The sequence below is a fragment of the Ovis aries genome, chromosome 6, assembly GCF_016772045.2.
Source record: "Ovis aries strain OAR_USU_Benz2616 breed Rambouillet chromosome 6, ARS-UI_Ramb_v3.0, whole genome shotgun sequence".
Lineage (NCBI taxonomy): Eukaryota > Metazoa > Chordata > Mammalia > Artiodactyla > Bovidae > Ovis > Ovis aries.
In genome coordinates, this window is record NC_056059.1 from 27,133,621 (window position 1) to 27,154,682 (window position 21,062).

General features: G+C 36.6%; 1 protein-coding gene across 1 annotated transcript in view; it reads left to right on the plus strand.

Annotated features, from left to right (window-relative positions):
* Positions 1–21,062, plus strand: part of STPG2 (sperm tail PG-rich repeat containing 2) — a 622,600-nt gene that overhangs the window by 162,252 nt on the left and 439,286 nt on the right. The gene's annotated exons all lie outside the window — the stretch shown is intronic.

Sequence of the window (21,062 nt, forward strand, 5' to 3'; positions counted from 1 at the left end):
ACTTACAAGTGTAGGAAGAACTCATTTAAATGAAGTACAAAGGCAAGCCTAGTTAAATACAGCTGTGAATGTTTAGGAATTTATAGAAATAAAATTAATTTGAATGGACTTATTTTTTTTGTAAGACATTAGTTGACAATCTGAGAGCTGGAGTCAAAATTAGCATTAGATCTGGCAGTGTCTTGACATTTAAGAGAGTCTTATAGTTATTTTAGCAAATTATTTCTTCATCTTGAGGAATTTTAGCGTTCTGCTGTGATTCTCAAGTGAGTCATTGTTATACATACCTTTGGATCCCTGGTGCGGTATGTCATGAGGAATTTATTACTAGTATAAAGCTTTTTAGGGCTTCCCTGGAAGCTCAGTTGGTAAAGAATCTGCCTGCAAAAAACACTGCAGGAAACCAATGTTTGATCCCTGGGTTGGTAAGATCCGCTGGAGAAGGAAATGATAACCCACCCCAGTATTCTTGCCTGGGAAATCACATGGACAGAGGATCCTGGAGGGCTACAGTCCATGGGGTTGCAAGAGTCAGACATGACTTAGCAACGAAGCCTCTATAAAGATTTTAAGCTTTGGAATATTTAGAATGGATTCAGTGTTATTTCTATTGTAGTATTGTAGCTACTAGGAAAAACCAATGCAGATTTCTGAAGGTAATGCATAGGAATGTATATGTAAATGTTACACCTTATGTTTGCAGTGAAAAAAAAAAGATGATTGAGAGATCTGTTCTAGAGAAAGATGAGTTGCCTACCAGTTGTTTTTACCTAACTTATGCTTGCCTCTTTTACCTTTTATCTCTCACTGCATTTGGAAAGTCCTTTTTACTTTAAAAATAATTTATATTGAGATATAGTTGATTTGTACTGTTGTTAGTTTCAGGTGTACAGCAATGTGACTCTATTATACATGCATCCGTATTTTTAGATTCATTTCCCATGTAGGCCGTTACAGAGTATTGAGTAGGGTTCCTTGTGCTATACACTAGGTTCTTATTAGTTATCTATTTTATGTATAGTAGTGTGTATGTGTGAATCCAACCTTCCAGTTTATCCCTCCCCCCCTTATCCCTAGTAACCATAAGTTTATTTTCTACATCTGTAACTCTATTTCTTATTTGTAGATGTTCATTTTTAGCCTTTTTTAAAGATCCACATATCAGCAATATCATATGCTATTTGTCTTTCTCTCTTTGGCTTACTTCACTCAGTCTCACAATCTCTATGTCCATCCACGTTGCTGCAGATGACAACATTTCATTTTTTATTGGCTGAGTAATATTCTATTATATATATATGTACCACAGCCTCTTTATCTGTTCCTCTGCTGATGGACATGTAGGTTGCTTCCATGTCCTGGCTATTGTAAATGGTGCTGCAGTGAATATTGGGGTGCATGTATGTTTTTGAATTATGTTTTTCCTTGGATATATGCCCAGGAATGGAATTGCTAGATTATATGGTAGCTCTATTTTTAGTTTTTTGAGAAACCTCCATGCTGTTCTTCATGGTGAATTTACATTGTTACCAGTAGTGTAGGAGGGTTCCCTCTGTTCTACACCCTTTTCAGTCTTTATTGTTTGTAGATTTTTAAAATAGTATTTTCTTTTTTTGGCAAGAGACACTTGCATTTAAAAATATTGGTTGGGATTCAATTTATCCAAAAAGCGATAGTTTAGTCACATAGAATTCTTCGGATTTTGAATCCTTTCTACAAATGAGAATACCTTTCAAACATGTGGGTATATAATATGTATCTAGTGAAAAAGTCAGATTATTGATTTCAATATATCAATATTGATCTCAAACTTATATTGATAAAATAATTGGATTATTTTTAAATTTTCTTATCAAATAAAAATATTAGAACATTTACCTCCTATATGTTTACATTTATACATATAGATGTGCTATAATCTTGAAGGAATGCATGTAGTTTAATTTTCAATATATTACACAAGATTTTGCTAAAAGGTATTTAAAAACCCAGACTTCTGGTTTCATATTAAAGAACATATATGTATGTTCTCCCTTCTTTTTACAAGGTCCCAATGAAACAACTTTGTAAAAAACTACAACATAAGCACTAGTTGAATATAAAAAGACAAAGATATTGAAAATATAATAAATTGAAGCTAGACACAAGCCAAACATCTGTTTATTAGGCATTCCGGGAGCAGAATGCTAGGATGGTAGTTGGAAGTATTTGATGTAAAAAAAAAACAGTAAGTTATCTTGAAGGGAATAAAGATATGTCTTCAATTAGAAGAGCTCAACAAAATACCACAGACAGATTTTCAAAGACATTTATTTTTTTCACATTCTCTTGCATTTTCAGAAGACTAGAAATAAAATACCCTTGAAGCTTCCCCAGAGGAAAGTAACTGGGTCACCTATAATGGGATAGAAAGATACTGTTATCAACACTTTCTCATCAGGATTAGAGACTTTTCAGAGCAGGGAATGATGGAATAATATTTCCTAAAATTTTTAAGAGGAGATAATTTTGGACATATTGACAGAATTCTGTCTCTACCCAAAGTTTCAATTAAATGAAACAAGAAAATAATTTTCTGACCAGCAAGAGCTTGGAAAGCTTCATAACTCCACATCCCCATACAAAGATGGTCCAGCAAAATTTAAAAAAAAGGGAACAAGAGAAGGGTGACATAAACATTAAGAACATAAACTGAGAATTTCTGGATAAAGTAGAGAAAAGTGGAAACAAATTAATAAAGAAGACATTTTTAGTTCATGCTTGGGACATTCTTCAAAAGTCAAGGGTTTGGTGACCACAGAATTCATTTACTTCTCTGTGCGTTTGGCTGCACTATTTGGTTTGATAGGAAATTATATTGATTGATTTAAAATCAATCTGTATACATAGCAGAGGACTTAATTATAGTATAACAATATAAATGTTAGAAACCTTAATATCATCATTAAGGTAATAGATCAAGAAGTATGAAGTAGGAGACAGTAGAATATGTTGGGTCTTTTATTTCAGAGTGCAGAGCTAACAGATGGTATCAAAAATCGACAAACTCAGTATTAAGCCCTTCCTTATATTCAATTTGTAATGGTAAAATCCAAAGGAAAAAAATCACACCTTAAACTAAAAAACACAACTACTATTAATTGTGTTTATTGTTTATTGTGTGATTATTTCTCAGAATGGAACCAGGGAGAGGTTGAGGATAATTTTATTATTTATTTTGGACTCTTGTATTATTTTTATTCATGATATGAAGATATTTTCACACTGGTCAGAATGGCTGCAATCCAAAAGTCTGCAAGCAATAAATGATGGAGAGGGTGTGGAGTAAAGGGAACCCTCTTACACTGTTGGTGGGAATGCAAACTAGTACAGCCACTATGGAGAACAGTGTGGAGATTCCTTTAAAAAAATTGCAAATAGAACTACCTTATGACCCAGCAATCCCACTGCTGGGCATACACACCGAGGTAACCAGAACGGAAAGAGACAATGTGTACCCCAATGTTCATCGCAGCACTGTTTATAATAGCCAGGACATGGAAACAACCTAGATGTCCACCAGCAGATGAATGGATAAGAAAGCTGTGGTACATATACACAATGGAGTATTACTCAGCCATTAAAAAGAATACATTTGAATCAGTTCTAATGAAGTGGATGAAACTGGAGCCTATTATACAGAGTGAAGTAAGCCAGAAAGAAAAACACCAATACAGTATACTAACACATATATATGGAATTTAGAAAGATGGCAATGATGACCCTGTATGCAAGACAGCAAAAGAGACACAGATGTATAGAACAAACTTTTGGACTCTGTGGGAGAGGGAGAGGGTGGGATGATTTGGGAGAATGGCATTGAAACATGTATACTATCATGTAAGGAACGAATCACCAGTCTATGTTTGATACAGGATACAGGATGCTTGGGGCTGGTGCACGAGGATGATCCAGAGAGATGATATGGGTTGGGAGGTGGGAGGGGGGTTCAGGATTGCGAACTCATGTACACCCGTGGCAGATTCATGTCAATGTATGGCAAAACCAATACAGTATTGTAAAGTAAAATAAAGTAAAAATAAAAATTAAAAAAAAAGTAAAAATAATGCTCCTGATTTTATGATGAGTATGCATTTGGAATGGTATTATGACATACTGGTGCCTGTACTGACTCATTTCTCTGCAAACAACCAACATTCTAGATAAAATAGAAACAAAACATACTCATGAATGCTTCCAAGAATTAGCAGAGAGGAGGAATACACAAGCTAAATTAAGGAAGGACCCAGAGTGGCAAGCAGAGCTCTGAAGCCAACTCTCACCTTGAGGGTGTTTGCCAAGCTGGATGACCTTGAGGTTTTATTTGTACAGTCTCAGAGACCTCCAGGGAAAGAAAGAAACCTAGGCAGGTTAAGAGTAAAATGCAAATAAGTCTACCTTTCTGACACACCAAAGAATTTAAAGGAAGTTAGCCAGTGTTAAACTTTTTGATATAGAATGTGTGTTAGGGGAATCAGCCCTGAAATCCTGTTACATTTCACCTTCATTTAATGAGGTGAATTGTTAATACAAAATACCTGTCTGTTACAGATATTAATGAAATAAATTTTATTAATGAAAATAAGAGCTAGTGCTTATAATATGCTTGTTCTATTCCAGAGACCATTTCAAATATAAAGCATGGTACTTATTTGAATATTATAATTATGGCCATCTTTAAAAATGAGGAAACTGAGTTTAAAGTTTTTAAGTGGCAGAGTTTTAATTTCAAACTGAGGCAGTCTATCAATAGAATCCACTCCTTTGGGATCTTTTTCTGCTCCTTTCCTCTAACTTGAAGAATTAGGCTTAACTAGAATAAATATGACAATACAATAAATGATTTTTGTGATTTAAGACCAAAGAGATATGACTGTAAAGATCTCAGACATATTATAAAGGATAGAACTTTTTTTTGAAATGCAAAAGAAAAAAAAAGATATGTTTATTAGAAACTGATGGAGGATTCAGCATTATGAAACAATAGTGAAGTTAGTAACTTTCCTCTAGTTACTGAGGCCAAAAATTAACTAAGGAATATCTATTTAGTGGAAAAAATCATTGGAAGTATTTGATGTACTTTCTTAGATTGAGTCATGTCTCAGAAAGAGGCATCATTTGGTTAGTGGCACTCTACTATAAAAAAAATCACAAAATTATACCATTTTATAAAAACGAACAAATAAAATACATTAGAATTGCTTGCTGAACAGCTGTGCTACCACTTTTATCAGGTGATAAATGGTTTTATAATACCTACAGTTGAGAATGAAGGACATTTTAAAAGTAAATTTCAATTTATGTTTATTCCCATATTAAATTTATGTTCATTTGATTTGTTAAATATTTTGAATATCATCCCTGAATAAAGTTTAAGAGCAAGTGCTTTGGCATCCGGGATATGCTTTTCAAGTCTCTAAATCTATTTTTTCAAATGTTCAGTTCAGTTTGGTCACTCAGTCATGTCCAACTCTTTGCGACCTCATGAATCGCAGCACCTCCCTGCAATTCAGGGAGGTGCTCCCTGTCCATCACCAACTCCCGGAGTTCACTCAAACTCACGTCCATCGAGTTGGTGATGCCATCCATCCATCTCATCCTCTGTCGTCCCCTTCTCCTCCTGCCCGCAATCCCTCCCAGCATCAGAGTCTTTTCCAGTGGGTCAGTTCTTTGCATGTGGCCAAAGTACTGGAGTTTCAGCTTCAGCATCATTCCTTCCAAAGAACACTCAGGACTGATCTCCTTTAGAATGGACTGGTTGGATCTCCTTGCAGTCCAAGGGGGCTCTCAAGAGTCTTCTCCAACACCACAGTTCAAAAGCATCAATTCTTCGGTGCTCAGCTTTCTTCACAGTCCAGCTCTCACATCCATACATGACCACTGGATAAACCATAGCCTTGCTTGACTAGACGGACCTTTGTTGGCAAAGTAAGGTCTCTGCTTTTGAATATGCTATCTAGGTTGGTCATAACTTTCCTTCCAAGGAGTAAGCGTCTTTTAATTTCATGGCTGCAATCACCATCTGCAGTGATTTTGGAGCCTCCCAAAATAGTGTGACATTGTTTCCACTGTTATGCCATCTATTTCCCATGAAGTGATGGGACCAGATGCCATGATCTTAGTTTTCTGAATGTTTCAAATGTTAAATAGTGATAGTAAATTAAGTAGGCATACCTGATGGAGTCATAGTAAGAACTAAGTGTCTTATTGCATGCAACACTTATTTCATTGTGTTACCCATAGTAAGCTATAAGTAGGTTAGCTATAAAAATTTTGAATTGCAGGGTTATGGCTCAAAGCTAAGTAAATACCATTTCAAAGCCTGTGCTCTCTTTTCATCTTTTTATAATATGAATGACAATATATTAAAATATGGTAATGTCTTTTGCTTTTTATATTTCTTTGTGATATTCACCTTCCGCAACCACAGGCACCCTCTATCTTGCATGGTATTGCTGTGTCAGGAATGCAAAGCAGCAGGAAGAATAAATGTTCAGCTTTTTACTTTGGAAGCATTTCTTGAAGCTCCTTTCAGAAACAATAGTTGTGGGGGCCATGGCTTTATCTGTTGTTGTTCAATTGCTAAGTCATCTCCGACTCTTTGTGACTGCATGGACTGCAGCATGCCAGGCTCCTCTGTCCTCCACTATCTCCCAGAGTTTGTTCAAATTCATGTCCATTGAGTCAGTGATGCTATCCAACCATCTCATCCTCTCTTACTCCCTTCTCCTCCTGCCCTCCATCTTTCCCAGAGTCTTTCCCAATGACATGGCTCTTTGCATCAGATGGCCAAAATATTGGAACTTCAGCATCAGTCCTCCTAAAGAATACTCAGGGTTGGTTTTCTTTAGGATTGACTGCTTTGATCTCTTTGCAGTCCAAGGGACTCTTGATAGTCTGCAGCATTGCAACTCGAAAGTGTCAGTTCTTCAGCTTTATGATAGAGCCTTAAAAATAATGAAAAATATTTTCTGATTTTCAATTTCCTTTAAATATTCTAGAGCTAGAGTTGGCTAAGAGGTCCAACTTCTATATAAATTAGCTATTTATGGATAAAAAACTCAAAATCTTAGCATATAATAAAATTCTTTCATTACTCACCGACTAGTTTTCAGGTCTGCTAGAGCAGCTTACTTCAGGCTGCAGGTTTGCTGGAGAGACGCTGCTTTACTGATGCCATTTCACTGGGGTGGCTCTTAGGAGCAGTGGGAGGGAGCTAGCTGGAGTATGAGAAGCTGAAGTATGAATTCCGCTTCATATCTGAGAGCCTAGGAGGGTGTCTCCTTTCCTTATATTGGGTGGGTAGCTGCTGCAGACAGAAATGTTATAATGGTGTATTTAAGCAAAGAAGGTCTATATCAGTCAGGATCTAGTCAGGAGACAGAGCCACAGGAGTTATTTTGAGGTAGAGTAGTGCAAGGAATTGTGGATAATGGAGAACCCAAAAAGTCAGGAGGGAACACTGAAGTATCGTGGAAGTAGTGACAAACAATGCCACTGCCCTTAGACCTTAGGGAGCAAAGAGAATAACAGATTGGAATTAACAAAACTTGAAATCATGGAGAGACTTTTTAAGGTGATTTAAGTTTGTGAAAAGGATGCACAGCTCAGCTGATGCTAGCAGCTCAGGAGCTCCAAAGAAAGAACCCTTGGGTCTGGGGCACAGACCTTTGTGATCCTGCTGCTGCTAACTGTTAAGTCACTGCAGTCGTGTCTGACTCTGTGCGACCCCATAGATGGCAGCCCACCAGGCTCCCCCATCCCTGGGATTCTCCAGGCAAGAGCACTGGAGTGGGTTGCCATTTCCTTCTCCAATGCATGAAAGTGAAAAGTGAAAGGGAAGTCGCTCAGTCGTATCCGACTCTTAGCGACACCATGGACTGCAGCCTACCAGGCTCCTCCATCCATGGGGTTTTCCAGGCAAGAGTACTGGAGTGGAGTGCCATTGCCTTCTCTGTTTGTGATCCTGGAGATGGTAAAAATATGTTAGAAGTGGGTTTCAGCTGAAATCCATGAGAACCAGAGTTATTCTGACTAAAAACTGTATTCTTTTACTTTCGATCTTTCTTTTCTTACAGTATCTCACTAAACAGGTATAGAAAGTTCTTAGATTTTTACATAGTTTTTAATGTTTATTTTATTGGCTTCTAGTTTGCTTGTTGGTATCTTATCATTCACTGAACTATTGGTGGAGGAAAGCGCCATAAAGTGAATTTTCTTACTGCAGGCCCATCAGTGCAAGTGAAGGTTTTTAGGAAAACAATTTCTGACATACTGAAGAGGAAGTCAGGCACAGTGCACTTACATACTTTCTCTTCTTCCATTACATTTTAAAGTCTCCATAAATTTTTCATATAATTGTCTAACCTCATTAGTTCAGAAAATGGCCTTGTTATGCAAAGGAAAGAGCAAGTGCTGCTGGATGCCATATTCCTCCACGCACAGAAGGATGGTGAAGGAAACTGCTAAGCAAGATACAGTGAAATAAATCAGATTCTAGTAGCCTGCTTCTTGATTGCATGCCATTGCCTGTCAGTACTTACACAGATTGTGAGAAGAATGCAATTCTGCAGTTTTATATTAGTTATTTTAATTGTCATATATAAATGTCAGAAGCAAATAATAACTTTATGAAGAAATGATTTAATTTTTTCTCTTTGATAAAAAATTTTGCACATTCTGTGTTTTTGAGGATAAAGTCTGTCTTTAAAGATAACATGTTCATTTAAAGTGATCAACAGCAAAATGACTCATATTCTACATAACCTCTGAGACTTAAGCTGTTTGTGGTATTCATCCCAATCTTATTCCTACATTTTATATCAACCAGTCATTGTTTTATAGCTTATGTGAGAATTGAGGGTAAGTGTGTTAAAACTGATATGGAGATGACTAATCAAGACCTTAACTCCATCATTTAAGTCCTTGATGCCAACATGACTATATGTGTAATCCTACACATGGTAGAGTGATGGCATTAATACCACTGAAATCTCTGTGTAGTAAATTCACAACTAATGAAACACAACATTTAGAAATTGACTTCAATGTCTAATTATCTTAGGATGCACATATTCATGAGTTATAAACCATTTTAGTATATTTAAGTGTTTAAGAATTCATCTTTTTTCAAAGTTATCTTCATTGATGAAGAAAGCTATAGCCTGCAATGCTGGATTTATTTATTGAAATCTGATTTCACTGACGTGGCTAGCAGAGTCATCTTTTGACCAATTCAGAGTATTAAACTTTTGAGTATGTGATCATTATTATACCCAAAATATGTATTTCTATATGGATTTCTAGGGGTAAACAATAATTCCATTCTATTTTTTATAAATATCTAAGAGAAAAGGCATTTTTCCATCACATAAATTTAAAACGTAGGTACAGATACCATTGTATTCATATCATCACCACAAGCATATAGGAAACAAAGAAAAGTCTTAAGAGGTTCATATAAGTTTAAATGATATTAATGGAAAAATTGAAAAAGAGGGGAAAGGATAAAGAACAGAGATGTGCAAAGGAGTATAAAGAAGAGAGGTAATGGGAAGAAGTACTCACATGGTGAAGTTTGAAAGGGTGCAGAGTAGCAAGAAAAAGCTAAAGCAGAAACATGTTGGAAAACTTGCAGCTAGATTCAGTTGCTACTATGGGAGTTTGAGCAAGCTCTGGGAGTTGGTGATGGGCATAGGAGCCTGGCGTGCTGCAGTCCATGCGGTCGTAAAGAGTCACACATGACTGAGCGTCTGAAGTGATGGGAAGGAACTGCTGCTTCTGGAATGACAAAGCAGATCCAATGGAAGAAATTCCTCCTTCTGCCAGCCTTGTAAAGACTCTGTAGCACCTCCTGTTGGCCAAGCCTAACAAGGTACCCCATCTGACAAAGCACAAATAGAATTTGCAGATTTCTAGGTTTGGAGCTGGGACAACAGATTAAAATCTGGTACATTTCATCACTTTGACTGCTTACCATCTTAATTGATCTTTCCACTCATTTGGAGTTACATATACTGTTCCAAACAGCTTTGTTTCTGCCCTAAACAGTACAACTGTCTTTTGTATAACACGTTTTCTCCTTGTGCAGAATGAGAAGCCACAAGTTTCCAACACTGGCTGTTTTCATCTCTGGCAAATTTAGTCATAGACCATCAAAATTTTTGTTATCTAAATACTTTAATAAATTGTTAAGTTACAGTTGTTCACTGTTACATGGTAAATCATGTATTGTTAATTTCAGTGAAATTTTTAGAAAATAAGATGACACTACCCTTATGGCAGAAAGCGAAGAGGAACTAAAAAGCCTCTTGATGAAAGTGAAAGAGGAGAGTGAAAAAGTTGGCTTAAAGCTCAACATTCAGAAAACGAAGATCATGGCATCCAGTCCCATCACTTCATGGGAAATAGATGGGGAAACAGTGGAAACAGTGTCAGACTTGATTTTTGGGGGCTCCAAAATCACTGCATATGGTGACTGCAGCCATGAAATTAAAAGACACTTACTCCTTGGAAGAAAAGTTATGACCAACCTAGATGGCATATTCAAAAGCAGAGACATTACATTGTCGACTAAGGTCCATCTAGTCAAGGCTATGGTGTTTCAAGTGGTCATGTATGGATGCGAGAGTTGGACTGTGAAGAAGGCTGAGCGCCAAAGAATTGATGCTTTTGAACTGTGGTGTTGGAGAAGACTCTTGAGAGTCCCTTGGACTGCAAGGAGATCCAACCAGTCCATTCTGAAGGAGATCAGCCCTGGGTGTTCTTTGGAAGGAATGATGCTAAAGCTGAAACTCCAGTACTTTGGCCACCTTATGCGAAGAGTTGACTTATTGGAAAAGACTCTGATGCTGGGAGGGGTTGTGGGCAGGAGGAGAAGGGGACGACAGAGGATGAGATGGCTGGATGGCATCACAGACTCGATGGACGTGAGTCTGAGTGAACTCCAGGAGTTGGTGATGGACAGGGAGGCCTGGCGTGCTGCGATTCATGGGGTCACAGAGTCGGACACGACTGAGCGACTGAACTGAACTGAACTGAACTGAAAGAAGGAAAATGAAACTAGTTAATGTGCACATATATGCACACACACAAGGAAATTTATATGAACAGCTGCCACAATCTTTATTCTTTTTTTTGAAACAAATACTTTAATGGACCAAAAAAAAAAAAAAAAAAACACCACTATTTCCAATCAGTGGAAAGAGGTGTTGTTAGGTACTGCTTAGGTATTTGAAGCCTGTAGTAAAAACATACGGTTAAATTTTAAAATGTCTTGACATTGTATTTGGAAATTTTGATTCACCTGACCCAACCATGAAAAATGTCCTTAACCAATCTATGAAATATGTTTTCTTTCCAGATCATTAAGAAGCGTTTACTGATAGGGTTGTGCACTATAGAACTATTCTTTGGATGCTAAAATAAAAATAGTAATTCAGAAAATGGAATATTTGTTTCCCATACCATAAACTTCTGCTGAATACACTTTAGGGAACTAGAGACAGCAAAAGAGAGCAGGATGAGGACAGGTGTGTGTTGTTCAGCTGTCACTCATACTAGCAATACATCAATCCCTTTGAGATGTTAATGTTAACATATAGCTGAAGTGTATCAGCTGGGAAAGAAACCAGTCCCTTCTACGGTTATTTATGACAAAGCACTCTTAACTGAAGTCCAGTTTGTTTGTTGAACACAATCCTCATTCTTATCTGGTCTGAGGCTGTAAATGATATTTATGACTTCTTTCTTCTATCACTCTCACCATGTTTCTTTGGCTCTCAACTGTTCAGGGTTCACTGTCTGGTGAATGACCAGACCTTCCCTTTTGAATCTTCAGTAAGCCTTCCTTTTTTTTTTTGATATAATTTTCCATCAGTTCTTAATATTGGAGATAGAAGTATTAAGAGGAATCCCAGAGAATACGCTAAAAGAGTTCTTCCTGCCTTCCCTGTGTTGCAGCAAGTCAGATTCTACTTGTTCATTGTGACAAATCACCCCAGTCAGTAGAGTGACCTCTACTTTGTTTCTTTTTTTAATTTTAATTTTTACTTTATTTTACTTTACAATACTGTATTGGTTTTGCCGTACATTGACATGAATCCACCACGGGTGTACATGCGATCCCAAACATGAACCCCCGTCCCACCTCCCTCCCCATAACATCTCTCAGGGTCATCCCCATGCACCAGCCCCAAGCATCCTGTATCCTGCATTGGACATAGACTGGTGATTCGTTTCTTACATGATAGTATACATGTTTCAATGCCATTCTCCCAAATCATCCCACCCTCTCCCTCTGAGTCCAAAAGTCCGCTCTACACATCTGTGTCTCTTTTGCTGACTTGCATACAGGGTCATCATTGCCATCTTTCTAAATTCCATATATATGTGTTAGTATACTGTATTGGTGTTTTTCTTTCTGGCTTACTTCACTCTGTATAATCGGTTCCAGTTTCATCCATCTCATTAGAACTGATTCAAATGTATTCTTTTTAATGGCTGAGTAATACTCCATTGTGTATATGTACCACAGCTTTCTTATCCATTCATCTGTTGATGGACATCTAGGTTGTTTCCATGTCCTGGCTATTATAAACAGTGGTGCAGTGAACATTGGGGTACATGTGTCTCTTTCAATTCTGGTTTCCTCAGTGTGTATGCCCAGCAGTGGGATTGCTGGGTCATAAGGCAGTTCTATTTGCAATTTTTAAGGAATCTCCACACTGTTCTCCATAGTGGCTGTGCTAGTCTGCATTCCCACCAACAGTGTAGGAGGGTTCCCTTTTCTCCACACCCTCTCCAGCATTTATTGCTTGCAGACTACTTTGTTTCAAGGGCCCCAAGTGCTAGTTGATGATCTTAAATTTCAATTCTGTAGAACCAGAGTCTTGTCTCTAGGTGGAAGCATGCCTCCCTCAGGAATCAGGATTTTAAATGAGTAGAGTTCAAAATTATGGAGATAAGTGGCAAAAATTTTGTGAGTTATCAGGTGAAACAATGAGAAGAAATATTTGACACACATTGCATATTCTGCGTTGCGTATGCTTAAAGAGGTCCTCTCAAGGTCTTGTCTCTCAATTGGCATCATTATTGTTTTCAGCTGGTCCTCTTGTTTGTTAGCTGCTTCTAAGTGGAGAATTTGTTAGACCTAGTGAATTCTGTAAGCAAAAAGCCCATATTTCTTTTGCTGAAATGAGTTCCTTGATCAGAAATAATGTTGTCTAACATATCCTAACTGTAAATAAGCCCATTCTGTAAGTCCAAAGAGGGCTGTGTTGGCAAAAGAATTAGTGGCAGGAGGACAAATGAGACCCTTTCTTGTAAGGAGCCTTTTTTTTTTTTTTTGAACGTTTTGGAGTCAGGTTATGCTGGGTTCTTAAAAGAGAGTAAGTATTCTTATTCCCCCAATTCTGTCAAAAAGTTTGCTTATTTTTTGCATGATTGAGTTGCTCTCTCTTAAATGTTTGTAAGGATTCACAGTTAAAACTTTCTGGACCTGGTATTTTATTTGGGGGATGTTTTTAAGAAAATATTCATGGCCCCCCCTGATGCTTTGGCACTGGGGCCTTGTTGACCCTGAATAGACAGCTTCTCTAGCTTTAGGCTAGAGCAAGCAAGTAGCTGGCAAGCATGCTGTTTCTATGCAAACTAGCCAATCCAGGGCTCAGGCTCCGCTGGGCCTCACACACTTGTAGCTACTTCTGCTCTAATCACCCTAGGACCTGATACCAGAGAACGAAAAACAGTATCCTGTACCCCAGAGTCTGCTGAAATTTTTCAAACTAGCCAATCCTAAGCTTGCATACTCTGTCTTTCCTGTTCCTTCCTGTGGAAACCTCAGGGAAGGCTCTCACCCATGTTTTCCCTTCATTTCTTCTTTCCTTCTGTGACCTCCACGGTGCAACATGCTCCTCCTCCTGAGACATGTGAGTATAACAAACTCTTTTTCAATAATGATAAATAATTATAAGCCACCTTAGTAGGTATTGGGCCATTTACATTTTATATATTTTTTTCTAGTTTTATTAATTCAACTTTTAGAGAAATATATCCATTTCTTTCAAATTATCAAGTTTAGTTTTTTGAAAAAGTGATTGCTGTATTTCCTTTTTTTGTTTATAAGATCTACAGTGATGATGCCCTTTCCTTACCCCCTGATTTTGGTACTTTGTGTTTTCCTTCCTTCCTTCTTGCTTTCTGTAATCAGTCTTACTAGGCATTTTAGCAATATTTATAGACTGTTTTTTAAGGAAAACCTTTTGGCTTTGTTGATTTTTCTCTATTATGTGTTTATTTTCTGTTTCATTGATTATTTTATAATTTCTTTGTTTGTTCCTTGAGTTTGATTTGTTGTTCTTTTCCTAATTTCTTGAAATGGAAGCTAAATCAATGATTTTCAGCTTCTTTTTGATTATATGTATTTTTAAGGCAATAAATTTCCTTCATACACTGCTTTAGCTGTATTCCACACACTTTCTGTTACTTAGATTCAAACATTCTTTAATTCACATTTTTTCTTCTTAGACCTGTTTAAGACTATTGTTTAATTTCCTTGAAGTGAACTCTTTTCCCTGACCATTTGTTATTGATTTCAAGCTTGCTTCCATTATGGAAATAGAGTTATATACTCAGTTGTTTCAGTGTGTTAACAATTTAAATGTTTTCTTTATGGATCAGCATATATCAGTTTTTTTTGTGTTTATGTGAAAGGAATGACCCATCTTCACTTTGTGATATCTGTAGTACTTTCCTTAATTCATTAAAATTTTCTTAACAATGCACACTCTTTCATCTGCTGGCTCTCTTAATATCGTGAGAGAGTTAATTAGGAGCATCAGATTTATTTTGGAATACCCATGGGGTCGCAAAGAGTTGGACACCGCTGAGCGACTGAACTGAGACTAACTGATTATATTTGACAATTAAGTTTTTGAAATATATTTTTATGAATCAATATGTGAATTTTAACTTTGATTAGGAATGTTATTTTTTGACAGAAAAGATGGGCATAAAATAGGAGTTTAGTATTTTTTTCCTCAATCTTCTAATAAGTCTTCTATGAACATCATTACTCAAGCATACCTTTTAAAACCTTAATTTCACTTTGGAGCACTCTGTCACACATCTATTTAAGGACACTGCTATGAGTTTTTTGTTTTATCATCTTTTTATATGAATGTCTTAAAGATAAGACATTTATTTCTTAAAGGTGGAGAGTCTATCTTCATTGCTACCCTTCATGGTTTGGTATCATGCTAGGTACACAGTAGATTCTCAGCATTTAGCTTTACATTTAAGAAAAAATATAAATAAATTTAAAAATTGCTTTAAAATTAATTAAAAATAAAAGTAATTAAAAACCACCACCAACAAAAGAAAGTACATAAATCAGAGGTTGCTCTTTTTTCACGGGAGCAGTACCTATCTCAAAGGAAGCATAGATGTACATAAAGTTATCTTGAAAAGAAATGAAGTCTTTGTCAAATTAATATATAGTCCCCCCACAAACCCACTTGGTATTGTTCACATGAAAATTTAGAGAACGGGTGTATCATTTATATTGTATCTTTCACCTGGTCTAGTTGTGTTTCTGTGCTTAGGATTTCTGAGGTCCATGGCTGATTGAGGTTAGAGTACTTCTAGCCTCTGTATCATGTAAGATAAAAGGTATCTTTACATAAACATGAATATATTTCTAAAAAGAAATATTTTTTGAAGTGTATTTGATTTACAGTATGGTAATTTATGTTGTACAGCAAAGTGATTCAGTTATACATATATATATGTACATTCTTTTTCATATTATTTTCCATTATGATTTATCATAGGATATTGAATATAGTTCCCTGGGCTATACAGTAGGACCTTGTTGTTTCATCATTCTGTGTGTAATAGTTTGCATCTTTAATCCCAAGCTCCCAATCCATTTCTCCCACACCCCATATGTATATACTTTTAAAATATGACATTTATTGTATTTACATAGAATGCCTTGTATATTAATTTTTAATCATTTAAAAAATATTTTTAGCTAGGCAAGATAAAGTGAAAGTCATTGTTTGCCAGTATTGAATATGTGTTTATATATTCTCAATTTGGTCTCCTATTTCCAAGATATTTCATGATCTAGCACTTTATTTTCCTGGAGACTTATCTCATTTATAGTTTCCTTAGATTAGTTTGATATGTTAATTCATTTTTTATAGTGATGATTAACTACCATTACAATGGTTCTAACTGAGCTTCTAAGAATTCTCAGATTAGTTGTGTTTGCCTTAAAAGTAATTTCTAGAAATATATAATGATTGTCAATTTAACTTGAGATAAGAAGTTTATATCAGATGAAGTTTACTCTGAAAATAACTATATAAAGGGAGATTTCCTTGGTCATTCTATTTCAAGCATTGTATATATCCAGTTCAGATAAATCATATCAAAGAATTGGTTATCTTGCATATATAGGTATAGATCTCAGAACTGTTACAAGTTTTGAAAATTATATTTTTTAGGATCTGTTCGAAAAGAACAATTTGATTTCAGCTTGAACGTTCTTAAGATTTGCAATTATAATTTTATGTTATTTTTGATTAAAATAAACACTCAGAATCAGGAAGCAACCTAAAAAATATATTGTTGTCAATGTTAAATTTCATCTTTAACTTGCTCTCTTAAATTTGCTTATTACATTTAAATATTTACACTTAAATTTCAAATTTAGCATAAGATCATATCATAAGATCATACAGAAAATGTTGGGCTTTATGTATGCATTTAGAAGCTTTAAAATTTGTATTGATTCTGTCTGATATTTGTTACATTGAAAGAACAAGATGATGCCCCTGTATTGAATGAGTAGGTGTACCAGTCAGTTCAGTTTAGTCACTCAGTCATGTTTGTGACTCCATGGAACACCAACTCCTGGAGCTTGCTCAAGCTCATGTCCATCGAGTCGGTGATGCCATCCAACCATCTCATTCTCTGTTGGCCCCTTCTCTTCCCATCATCAATCTTTCCTAGAATCAGGGTCTTTTCCAATGAGTAGGTTCTTTGCATCATGTGGCCAAAGTATTGGAGTTTCAGCTTCAGTGTCAGTCCTTCTAATGAATATTCAGCACTGATTTCCTTTAGGATTGACTGGTTTGATCTCCTGGCAGTCCAAGGGACTCTGAAGAGCCTTCTCCAACACTACAGTTCAAAAGCATCAATTCTTTGGCACTCAGCCTTCTTTATGGTCCAACTCTCACATCCATATATGACTACTAGACAGACCTTTGTTGGTAAAATAATGTCTCTGCTTTTTAATATGCTGTCTAGGTTGGTCATAACTTTTCTTCCAAGGAGCAAGCATCTTTTAATTTCTTGGCTGCAGTCACCATCTGCAGTGATTTTGGAGCCCAAGAAAATAAAGTCTGTCACTGTTTCCATTGTTTTCCCATCTATTTGCCATGAAGTGATGGGACCAGATACCATGATCTTAGTTTCCTGAATGTTGAGTTTTAAGCCAACTCTTTCACTCTCCTCTTTCACTTTCATCAAGAGGCTTTTTAATTCCTCTTTACTTTCTGTCCTAAGGGTGGTATCATCAGCATATCTGAGGTTATTGATATTTTCCCCAGCACTCTTGATTCTAGCTTGTGCTTCATGTAGCCCAGCATTTCTCATGATGTACTCTGCATATAAGTTAATATGCAGGGTGACAATATACAGCCTTGACATATCCCTTTCCCAATTTGGAACCAGTCTGTTGTTCCATATGTCCAGTTCTAACTGTTGCTTCTTGATCTTCATACAGATTTCTCAGAAGGCAGGTCAGGTGATCTGGTATTCCCATCTCTTGAATTTTCTACAGTTTGTTGTGATCTACACAGGCATGCTACTGTCCATGGAGTTGCAAAGAGTTGGACATGACTGAGTGACTGAACTGAACTGAACACAGTCTTAGGCTTTGGCATAATCAATAAAGCAGAAGTAAATGTTTTTCTAGAACTCTCTTGCTTTTTCCATGATCCAGCAGACATTGGCAATTTGATCTCTGGTTCCTCTGCCTTTTCTAAATCCAGCCTGAACATCTGGAAGTTCATGGTTCACATATTGTTGAAGCCTGGCTTGGAGAATTTTGAGCATTACTTTGATAGCATGTGAGATGAGTGCAATTGTGTGATAGTTTGAATATTCTTTGGCATTGGTTTTCTTAAGGATTGGAATGAAAACTGACCTTTTCCAGTCTTGTGGCCTGCTGTTAACATAGTGTGTATACGTAGTAGGGGAGTAGGTGTATGGGCCACTATTGGCCATACACATAATCATTAGGTGTATGGCCCACTGTTAATGATATTTGGGAATAGTTAATACTTAGAATGATGCACTATTATCATGCACTGAAACCTTAATTGAGAATTTAAAACTGGAGTGGGTTGCCATTTCCTTCTACAGGGCATCTTCCAGACCCAGGAGTCAAACCCATATATCCTCTGGCTTCTGCACTGTCAGGCAGATTCTTTTACCACTGAACTATTTGGGAAGCCCCAGTGTTTCTTGGCCATGGCTTAGAATAAGCTAGTGAGTTTTAAAAAATACCATTGCCAAGGCCTCATCCCTTACATATTAGGAATTAATTCTTGTGGTATGGGGCCCAGGAATCCATGTTTTTTAAAACTCTCAGACAATGTTAAGACAAGTGCAGGTTGAAAACAGTTGTAATATTCTGTGATTTACACTAAATTTTACTCAGTGTTCACCCTCCCTAATTTCTAACTAGTTCGAATCCAAGCATTTGTTTACTAACACTTTTGTTCATTCATTAGTTCAAATATTCAACATATACTTATTCAGGGTCTATTATGAGTATTTCTAGATGTTAGGAACACAGAGGTAGACAAGACATAGAAGATTTTTGCCCTCGTGGAACTAATATTTTTGTGCAGAGGGGATAAAGACTATAAGTTGAAAAATGTTACATGATATTTTTGTTGGTATGATGAATAAGGAAGAGAACAAATACAATGCTGTGTAATGAGAGAGGAGTGACAGCGATATGGGGTGGGTTGATACTTCCAGAATGTTTCTCTGATGAAATGAATGAAAAGCTAAAGAATGAGAAGAAGCCAGTGGTGAAAAGAGCCTGAGGTTGATTGAACCAGACAGAAGGAATGTATAGTATCATACTCCTAAGGAGGGAAAGACTTGATATATTTGAGGAACAGAAAGGAAACCAGATGAATGGCTTTCAGATGAGAAAAATCACTTCTTACTTGAATTGATACTGTCTCAGTGATAATGTATCATTTCTCTCTGTACTAGCTAAAAATATTTTTTTTTTTAGTTTTTATCAATTTGATTATGATGTGTCTGGGTGTAGATTTACATGGTTCTGTCTTCTTTGAGGTTCTTGAATCTGTTGGTTTATATCTTTTGTCAAATTTGGGAATTTTTAGCCATTATTCCTTCACATACATATATTATCCCTACACTCTTTCTTTTCTTCTTTTGAGGCTCTGAATAACAAAATGCTAAATCTTTTGGTTACCTGCAGATCCCTAAGGCTCTGTTAATTCTTTTAAGATCTGCTCTCTCTCTGTTTTTCTGTTTGGGTAATTTCTATTGATCTAAGTTCATTGATTATTTCCTCATCTCCATTCTTTCATTTAGCTCATCCGCTGTAGTTTTTGAGTTGTTATTATGTATTTCCGTTCTACAGTTGTCATTTAGTTTTTCTTTGTTTATTATAGAGTTTTGCCAAGGGTTTCTAATTTTCCATTTGTTTCAAGAATTATGTAATTGCTTGTTTGTACTTTTGTGTGATATCTGCTTTAAAATCCTTGTCAGACAATTCCAGCATCTGCTCCATTTTGGTGTTGTCATCCGGTGATTATCTTTTCTCATTTGAGTTGAGATGTTGCTCTTTGTTGATATGATGGGTAATCTTGGGTTTTGTCTGGACATTTTCAGTAACTGTGTCATGCAATTCTGGTTCCTACTTAAATCTTCTATTCTAGTACAGTCAGCTTATTTGAATTCAGAGCACACATCCTTGGCCACTTTTCTAGACTGTGATTCAAATGCCAGTTTAGTATTTAGGTTATTCTGGTCTAGCCTGTTTGTATGCTACCCAGTGGCCAATTTAAAGCCTGCAAGGTTGTTCACATGATATTTTTTCTCAGAGGTTTTGTTTTGCTGTTTTTGGTTTCATCCATGAGTCAGTTGGAGGGTCTACCCAGGACTCCATACACAGGTTTAAACAGTTCCTTTCTTTAGCGGCCTCTTTTCTGTACTCTATCCACTTTCTCCCCTGTCTTTGTAGGAGAGGTGAAGTGCTTCCTTTTCGTTATCATTTACTTACTATAGAGTGAGCTTGAGTGTCAAGGTTCTGCCTTGTAGTTTCTACAGCACCAGCTGGGGGGTGGGAGAGTTTTCATTCTTGAGCACAATGCATAGAAGCTCCACAGGGCTCTGCCCGACATCTGATGTCTCTGCAACATCTAATGGGGAAGAGGCAAGGTGCAGATTCTATAATAGGAAATTGTTTCTTTTCATGTGTCCCATAATTTCTTCAGGCTTGCTTTCTTCTGCATGAATGAGTCTACTTTGGAAACTATTGAAACATTTCTGTTATTATATTTTTTAACTGTAGGATTCTATGTTTGTTTGGCTTTTTGATGGTGGTTGTTTCCTTGACAGACTTCTTGGTTTGTTCCTCCATTGTTTTACTAATTTCATTTAGTTGCCTGTGTTGTCTTATAGTTCACTAACCTTCCTTAAAATTATTCTGAATTCTGTAACAGTTCATATAACTCCATTTCTGTAGGGTCAATTATTGGGGCTTTATTGTTTTCTTTGGTTGTCATATTTACTGACTGTGTGTGTATGACTTAGTTCTGCAGGTGTGTAAAGCTGATGTTTGGGATTACTCCTTGGGCATTGCAGGTATGATCTTGGTCCACCAAGACCTGTGTGTTGGTTGTTGTAAGCCTCTTTCATCTTCTCTGTCACAATCAGATACACCGTGTCTGGTCCCCATAGAC